General features: G+C 51.7%; 1 non-coding gene across 1 annotated transcript; it reads right to left on the reverse strand.

The window, feature by feature from the left end:
* Window positions 1-7030: 7030 nt before the first annotated feature.
* TRNAT-UGU (transfer RNA threonine (anticodon UGU)) lies at window positions 7031-7104 on the reverse strand. The gene has a single exon. It is a non-coding gene; the product is annotated as a tRNA-Thr (tRNA).
* Window positions 7105-9053: the final 1949 nt, after the last annotated feature.

The raw sequence follows: 9053 nt of genomic DNA on the forward strand, positions 1-9053 counted from the left end.
TGCAGGAGCAAATCCAGCCATGGGGGAGCAAACAACCCAGGAATGAGAGTTTCCTAGCAGACAGGCATGGAGAGGGCACAGGGAAAAGGAGATAGAGACTGACAGGGTCCGTGGGATAAAAGAGTTTTGAAAGAGATTTCCAGCTCTCTCATCTGCCCAGACAGATGTATTACTGCACTGTGGGGAGAATCACTTTCCTGTGGACAAGATGAGGATGAGACGGAGGAAAACCCAGTTCCTGACTCCATGTCCCTCCTGCTGGGGTGTGGCTGTCATGGGGTCAGTGTCAGAGGGAATCATAGAATCATAGAATATCAGGGTTGGAAGGGACCCCAGAAGGTCATCTAGTCCAACCCCCTGCTCAAAGCAGGACCAATTCCCAGTTAAATCATCCCAGCCAGGGCTTTGTCAAGCCTGACCTTAAAAACCTCTAAGGAAGGAGATTCTACCACCTCCCTAGGTAACGCATTCCAGTGTTTCACCACCCTCTTAGTGAAAAAGTTTTTCCTAATATCCAATCTAAACCTCCCCCACTGCAACTTGAGACCATTACTCCTCGTTCTGTCATCTGCTACCATTGAGAACAGTCTAGAGCCATCCTCTTTGGAACCCCCTTTCAGGTAGTTGAAAGCAGCTATCAAATCCCCCCTCATTCTTCTCTTCTGCAGGCTAAACAATCCCAGCTCCCTCAGCCTCTCCTCATAACTCATGTGTCCCAGTCCCCTAATCATTTTTGTTGCCCTTCGCTGGACTCTCTCCAATTTATCCACATCCTTCTTGAAGTGTGGGGCCCAAAACTGGACACAGTACTCCAGATGAGGCCTCACCAATGTCGAATAGAGGGGAACGATCACGTCCCTCGATCTGCTCGCTATGCCCCTACTTATACATCCCAAAATGCCATTGGCCTTCTTGGCAACAAGGGCAGACTGCTGACTCATATCTATCTTCTCGTCCACTGTCACCCCTAGGTCCTTTTCCGCAGAACTGCTGCCTAGCCATTCGGTCCCTAGTCTGTAGCTGTGCATTGGGTTCTTCCGTCCTAAGTGCAGGACCCTGCACTTATCCTTATTGAACCTCATCAGATTCCTTTTGGCCCAATCTTCCAATTGGTCTAGGTCCTTCTGTATCCTATCCCTCCCCTCCAGCGTATCTACCACTCCTCCCAGTTTAGTATCATCCGCAAATTTGCTGAGAGTGCAATCCACACCATCCTCCAGATCATTTATGAAGATATTGAATAAAACCGGCCCCAGGACCGACCCTTGGGGCACTCCACTTGATACCGGCTGCCAGCTAGACATGGAGCCATTGATCACTACCCGTTGAGCCCGACAATCTAGCCAGCTTTCTACCCACCTTATAGTGCATTCATCCAGCCCATACTTCCTTAACTTGCTGACAAGAATACTATGGGAGACCGTGTCAAAAGCTTTGCTTAAGTCAAGAAACAATACATCCACTGCTTTCCCTTCATCCACAGAACCAGTAATCTCATCATAAAAGGCGATTAGATTAGTCAGGCACGACCTTCCCTTGGTGAATCCATGCTGGCTGTTCCTGATCACTTTCCTCTCATGCAAGTGCTTCAGGATTGATTCTTTGAGGAGCTGCTCCATGATTTTTCCAGGGACTGAGGTGAGGCTGACTGGCCTGTAGTTCCCAGGATCTTCCTTCTTCCCTTTTTTAAAGATTGGCACTACATTAGCCTTTTTCCAGTCACCCGGGACTTCCCCGGTTCGCCACGAGTTTCCAAAGATAATGGCCAGTGGCTCTGCAATCACAGCCGCCAATTCCTTCAGCACTCTCGGATGCAACTCGTCCGGCCCCATGGACTTGTGCACGTCCAGCTTTTCTAAATAGTCCCTAACCGCCTCTATCTCCACAGAGGGCTGGCCATCTCTTCCGCATTTTGTGATGCCCAGCGCAGCAGTCTGGGAGCTGACCTTGTTAGTGAAAACAAAAGCAAAAAAAAGCATTGAGTACATTAGCTTTTTCCACATTCTCTGTCACTAGGTTGCCTCCCTCATTCAGTAAGGGGCCCACACATTCCTTGGCTTTCTTCTTGTTGCCAACATACCTGAAGAAACCCTTCTTGTTACTCTTGACATCTCTGGCTAGCTGCAGCTCCAGGTGCGATTTGGCCCTCCTGATAACATTCCTACATGCCCGAGCAATATTTTTATACTCTTCCCTGGTCATATGTCCAACCTTCCACTTCTTGTAAGCTTCTTTTTTATGTTTAAGATCCGCTAGGATTTCACCATTAAGCCAAGCTGGTCGCCTGCCATATTTACTATTCTTTCGACTCATCGGGATGGTTTGTCCCTGTAACCTCAACAGGGATTCCTTGAAATACAGCCAGCTCTCCTGGACTCCTTTCCCCTTCAAGTTAGTACCCCAGGGGATCCTGGCCATCCGTTCCCTGAGGGAGTCGAAGTCTGCTTTCCTGAAGTCCAGGGTCCGTATCCTGCTGCTTACCTTTCTTCCCTGCGTCAGGATCCTGAACTCAACCAACTCATGGTCACTGCCTCCCAGATTCCCATCCACTTTTGCTTCCCCCACTAATTATACCCGGTTTGTGAGCAGCAGGTCAAGAAAAGCGCCCCCCCAGTTGGCTCCTCTAGCACTTGCGCCAGGAAATTGTCCCCTACGCTTTCCAAAAACGTCCTCGAAAGGGACTCCTTTGGTTCTGCTTTTTTCTAGGATTGCGTTCAGAGACTTTGTTTTGGGATGCGGGTGGGAGAAAGGAGGTTAAAAGTGTGTCTGTGGGCTTAGCCTGGCAGGAGGGGCCAGGTCTCTGCTGTAATCCAGAGATTGAGTAGAGAGTTGTCACTTTGGATGGGCTATCACCAGCAGGAGAGTGAATTTGTGTTGGGGGCGGAGGGTGAGAAAACCTGGATTTGTGCTGGAAATGGCCCAACTTGATGATCACTTTGGATAAGCTATTACCAGCAGGACAGTGGGGTGGGAGGGGGTATTGTTTCATGGTCTCTGTGTATATAATGTCTTCTGCAGTTTCCACGGTATGCATCCGATGAAGTGAGCTGTAGCTCATGAAAGCTCATGCTCAGATAAATTGGTTAGTCTCTAAGGTCCCACAAGTACTCCTTTTCTTTTAGCATTTTCTCAGTACGGCAGAATCTCAGATCTCACTCTGCAGGGAAAGAGGCTGGGGGAAGCGTGATGTGAAATGAACTAATGCCCGTTCCCAAACCTCCACAACGGCCCTTCTCGCCCGGCCAGGCTGCAGAACGACGATCACGTTTCGTTTTGGTTCATCCCGTCCTCCCATGGGACAGAGGAGCGACATGGCTGCAGCGGAGCCAGCTCAGGTAGGGATTATTGGGGGGGTTCTGATCTGTTCCTGCAGGAGGGAGAGGGACAGCAAATACACGGGAGAGGGGAAGGTTTGCACCGTCTGGTTTGGAGGTTGGAGCGGGGCAGGAAATGCACAGGGTGGAGAAAGGGAGGAGGCCAGAGGGTGGCAGACCTGCCTGGAGTTGTTTAAAAAGTGGTCTACGTTCTTGGAACAGACCCATGAGGTTCGGAGGTGGAAATGCTCCAATTTGGTGAACAGAAAATAACCCACGTAGATGGGGTTGGGAAAAAGGACCAGATTCCTAGTGCTGGAGCCTGACCCAACTAACCAGCGGGTGCCTTGAAATTGAAGGGGGAAGCCACCAGTCAGGCTTAGGGGAGATTCTCCTGCCTCATATCCAGCTTCTCACAAGGAGGAGGGTGTTGGGCTTCCTACAAGAGATCTCTCCCTAGACCCTGCTTGGGGCAGCATCTCCGGTATCAGTCTGTGGCTAGTAGGTGTGTGATGGATCTGCTGGGAGAGAGGAGGGGTGTCTCTTCGCCCCCTCACCCTGGTGTTTCCTGGGTGCTCTGAGCGGGGTGGGGGTGGGACTCTGTTGACTGCGGTCCACCCAGAGATTCGTTTGATTGGCTCCTCTCCCCCACGAATAGTGGGGCTGTGAGTGGGGCAGCAGGTCCTGAGTGTGGGGCTCTGGCTCTTTCACGGGCCGGTGACCTTCGAGGAGGTGGCTGTGTATTTCACCAGGGAAGAGTGGGCTCTGCTGGACCCCGCTCAGAGAGCCCTCTCCAGAGACGTCATGCAGGAGACCTATGAGACTGTGACCTCGCTGGGTAAGGATTCCTGTCCCCTCGGTTCTTGGAAGGGGAACGGAAGAGATGAGGTTCACGCCACCCCCACAATGCCACCTCTGCTCTGTCCTGTTCCAGCATCACCCCAGCATGCCAGTGACACACACACGACCAGAGACCCTCCCCTGCTGCAGAACGCTGTGGGAAGAGAGCACAGGAGCAGAATCGCACAGTGTCAAATATCTCCTGTTTGCACAAGTAAAACGGGGGGTTAGGTCCAGCATAACGAGCAGAAGCTTCCTACCCCTGGCCTTCTCTCAAACCCTGAGCCTTTCCACCCAGACCAGAAAGTGCTTGGGGTGTAAGAAGCAGGCTGCTGGGGTCAGAGCGGCTGGTCCAGGGTTACTGATCACACAGACCTTGAATGCTGGCTGGGACAAGGGAGCTCCAGCAGCAGAACATTGAAACTCAGCCAGGATTACACTGCTCCGGATTGCCCCGTGCATGGGACAATGGCCTCGGTTGCTGGTGAAAATCCTTGAGACCTGGAGAGTTGCTTCCCCCATCCCCATGTGCACTAACCACAATCTACCTTCTCTGCAGACTTGGTTTTTTGAGTCCCTCATTCCTGAAGTCACATGACCCCGATTCTTATTTTTCACATTCTGCTTTTCTAGACTATTTAGAGTCTGTTGCTTGTGAATGATAGTTTCTAATTTCCCAGTGTTCTCCACACCCAGGGATTTTCCTACTCCCTCCCATTGCACTGGACTCATTAGATTCCCTAGTATTTCAGAATGGCCACACTGGGACAGACCAAAGGTCATCTAGCCCAGTGTCCCGTCTTCTGACAGTGACCAGCACCAGGTGTCCCAGAGGGAATGAACAGAACAGGGAATCATGAAGTGATTCATCTCCTGTCACCCATTCACAGCTTATGACAAACAGAAGTTAGGGACACCATCCCTATTGTAACCCTATTATAATCTTGGCCTTCACAACGTCCTCTGGCAAGGAGTTCCCCAGGTTGACTGTGCGTTGTGTGAAGAAATACTTCCTTTTGTTTCTTATAAACCTGCTGCCTATTAATTTGATTGGGTGATTCCTAGTCCTTGTGTTCTGAGAAGGAGTAAATAACACTTCCTTCTTTACTTTCTCCACAGCAGACATGCTTTTATAGACCTCTCTCATATGCCCTCTTGTCTCTTTTCCAAGCTGAAAAGTCCCAGTCTTACATATCTCTCCTCATACAGAAGCTGTTTCATACTCCTAGTCCGGGTTTTTTTGCCCTTTTCTGAACCTTTTCCAATTGCAATGTATCTTTTTTGAGATGGGCCGACCACATCTGCACACAATATTCAAGATGTGGGCGTACCATGGATTTATATAGAGGCAAGTGTAGCCAGACAGACAGCCCCCCCCCCCCCAGACCAGCATTGCTGGAAACACAGGAGGAAGCAGGAACAGGGCATTTAACATATATTCCAGTACAGCCTTTGAAGCTGTGAAAGCACTGGTGTGCTGCTACAATGTGCCTCTGGGAACAGATACGAAGATTAAGCTCACAGCAGGCAGAGGCCCTGTGACAGACATGGCTCTTAGCCCCTACTAAATAGTGTGATGCACACACCCCAACATCCTAGGTGGGAAAATATTTACCCTGATAAAAGAAATGTCCAGTAGTCAACACTTATTGTTTCTCTCCTTTGCAAGTGTAAACTACTCTTGCGAAAGCTGGCGTCACCCAGACAGACCAGCCTCAATTTGGCATAAGAAAGGAGAAAGAGAATAAAGGAGTACAGAGGTATAAGTAGGGGACCTACAGCACCATGATTCTTGAGTGCTTTTCACTATCTATCTGCGGGTCAGATAAGTGATAGCCTCCCAAGGCTTCTGCAGCTAAGAGGGTCCCTACGCCTTGTCCCTTATTCGTCTTTCCGCGGAATTGAGTGACCGATCCTGGCTTGGCACCGCTGGAATCGAGAGATGCAAGGAGGGTAAGAAGCACCCACACCTGATCTCCTATCTTTAGTGTACACATATTTTGAAATAGAGCTCTATACGTTGTTTTCTTTCTTTGGGATTGTGGCTTCAGTTTTGTAACTTGTTTGTGTGTGTAACATCTCTACATTTAAATAAGTAGGCACTAGCAATTTTGTAACCACATGATTAGAATCTAGCTTAATAAATTTTGGTAACCATTTATGCATAAGCCTGACTTGTTTTCTCTGGTTTACTGTAAAGCAGCCGACACAATTAAAGAACCTCAGCCGTTTTGGCTCTAAAGCCTGGCCATTAGGTGAGAGTACTAAGAGCCTAGCGTTGAGTTGTGCCGCCTCCACGGGGCAAACTCTTGGGGCACCTGTCAGTCAATCCTGGCTGCCCGCTGCGAAGGAGCTCTGAGCTCTAGCAGTTAAAGTCACGGGTGTGGAGATGCTCTTAGTGCTGCCATTGGGGCACCTGTCAGTCAGTATTGACTGCCCACTGCGAAGGAGCTCTGAGCTCTAGCAGTTAAAGTCACGGGTGGTTAGGACCTTGGGGCATCCGTCAGCCTAGCCCGGGCTGCCCGCCGCGAAGGGACAGTGCGTCCTAGCGGTTAAAGTCACGGATGGTATAAACGGGCATAGCTGGCACCTCACCAAACATCCTTGGCCGTCGGCTAACACAGCCCCAATGAGCCACTTGGTGTGAGAGCTCGGACCTGCCCCTGTCCCAGAAGGAGGGGGTCATCTGCGAGGGGACTGCACCACTGACCTATCAGCTCTTAACACCCAAACTTTCAGTCACTCTATCATCAGTGCCTGTGCGTGTAATTTAAACAGCAAAACCAGCATCACTGGGCTAGACCAAAGGTCCACCTATCTCTGTATCTTGTCTTCTGACAGCAGCCAGTACCAGGTGCCCCAAAAGCCACTCAACAAGGCACCACTGGGAGTTGAACCCAGGATCTCCTGTTTACAAGACAGGTGCTTTAGCCAGCTAAGCCATGGTGCCCGTCTCTGGCTAACGTATGGTGTCTGCCCACACCTGACTCCCTGCCAACGCCCCCCACGGCCGGACAAGCGTTGCTTGTGTTGGATTCTGTAAAGCAGAGAAGCAGGTGAAGTTTTGCTCCCAAGGTGTGTGTGTGATTCTTTGGACAAGTCTGCGCTACAAAATTAAGTCAGTGTAACGACATTACTTTGCGGGGTAAAAAATTTAACCCCCCTGAGCAATGCCATTATGCCAACCTAATCCCAGTGTAGATAGCACTGGATTAACAGGGGGACTTCTTCCCACCCACTCTGTCTCCGTTGGCTGAGGCCTGCTGGTCCACCTTTCGCTCGCTCCTCTCCTCCCCCAAGGCCTCATTGCCGGCTGCTCGTGTCTCTCCGCTCCCTACCCCACGGTCTGCCTGCCACCCACACTTCTCTGCCCCCTCTCCTGAGACAGACTCTGCCCGCCACCCACACTTCTCTGAGCCCTCCCATGAGACCTGCCCAGCCTGCCACACACTCCTCTCTGTCCCCTCCCCTCACCTGCCCTGAGAACCGCTCACACCTCTCTGCCCCTCCCACGAGGCACCTGCCCAGAGGAAGTTTTGGCTCTACAGTTTCAGGGCCTGAGCATCCTTGGCCCCAGTGGGAGCCAGGCTACGTCTACACGACAGAGTTATGCTGCTTTAGTTAAAGCGTTTTAATTAAGTCGCTGTTGCATGTCCACACTAGGCTGCTTGTGTCACCGGAGCGCATCCAGGCTAGCAGCTCTTGGATCGCCACAGAGAGCAGTGCATTGTGGGACGCTATCCCACTGTACAACTGGCCGCAGGGTGCTTTGGGAAGGGTTTGCAATGCCTCGTGGGCAGCCACACGAGGCAGGTTTCTCTATCCCATTGTTCCATGGGCATCCGACTCGATTGCCAGCTGCTTTTCAGCTGCCGTGGGCATGGTGGGCAGAGAGTGTGTGTGTGTTGGGGACGGACAGTGTGTGTGTTCGGGGAGCGTGTGTGTTGTGGAAGAGTGAGTGTGTTGGCACGCTGTCCCTAAGTTCAGACAGCTGCTGGAAGCAACCAGTCCTGAGTCAGGGGGAGCGGGACACCCCAGTCCTGAGTCAGGGGGAGAGGGGACACCCCAGTCCTGAGTCAGGGAGAGCAGGACAGCCCTGACATCAGCCCCCACTTCCCGCACTGGCTCAGCACAGCCCAGCAGTCTCTGTCACATACACACACTGCTGCCTGCCTGGCTGTGTGTCAGGGTGCAGGACGAGGGGGGTTTAGAGGGCCATGGGCCCAGCACTTTTTAGCAGCCCTAAGAACGGACGACGGACGGGGGAACAAGGTGGAGCCTTGGGGGAAGAGGCGTTCTGTGGGTGTGGCCTCGGAGGGAGGGAGGGGTGGCATCAGGGAGAAGGGGCGGTGTGAGATTGGGGCCTCAGGGAGAAGGGGCGGAGTGAGTGAGGGCTGGGGCGAAAGGGGTGTCATGGGGGCGTCACAGTTCGGACGCCGGTGGCCCCCCCACTGTAAGGAAGATTCCACCACCCCTGCTCTGGGTCCGAGGTGTGGTGAATTTGTCAGGTCTGAGACAGGAGTTGCTTGTGAATGACAGTGACCCCTTTGCCAATTGGCACCAATAAGCTTTTGTCACACATTGCGACGGGGCAAGGCAAGACGGCTATAGTTAAGTCGTGAGGAACAGGTATTTTAGCCCCAGGCTAAACAAATCCTTGGTACTATGGTTACCAAACGGCGGTTGTTTCAGGTTAATCAAGACACCTGGGGCCAATTAAGATCCTTCTAGAAAGCAGTGGAGATAGCTAGGTTGATTGGAATACCTGAAGCCCATCAAGGCCTGGCTGGAACTAGTGAAAAGCCTCCCAGTTCGTCAGTGAGGCGCATGTGTCAGGATCTGTAGGAGGAAGCCGTGCTGTTGGAGGAACCAAGCAGTGCAAATCCACATCAGGTGCAA

Source organism: Lepidochelys kempii, unplaced genomic scaffold (genome assembly GCF_965140285.1).
Source record: "Lepidochelys kempii isolate rLepKem1 unplaced genomic scaffold, rLepKem1.hap1 scaffold_246, whole genome shotgun sequence".
In the NCBI taxonomy this organism is placed as follows: Eukaryota; Metazoa; Chordata; order Testudines; family Cheloniidae; genus Lepidochelys; species Lepidochelys kempii.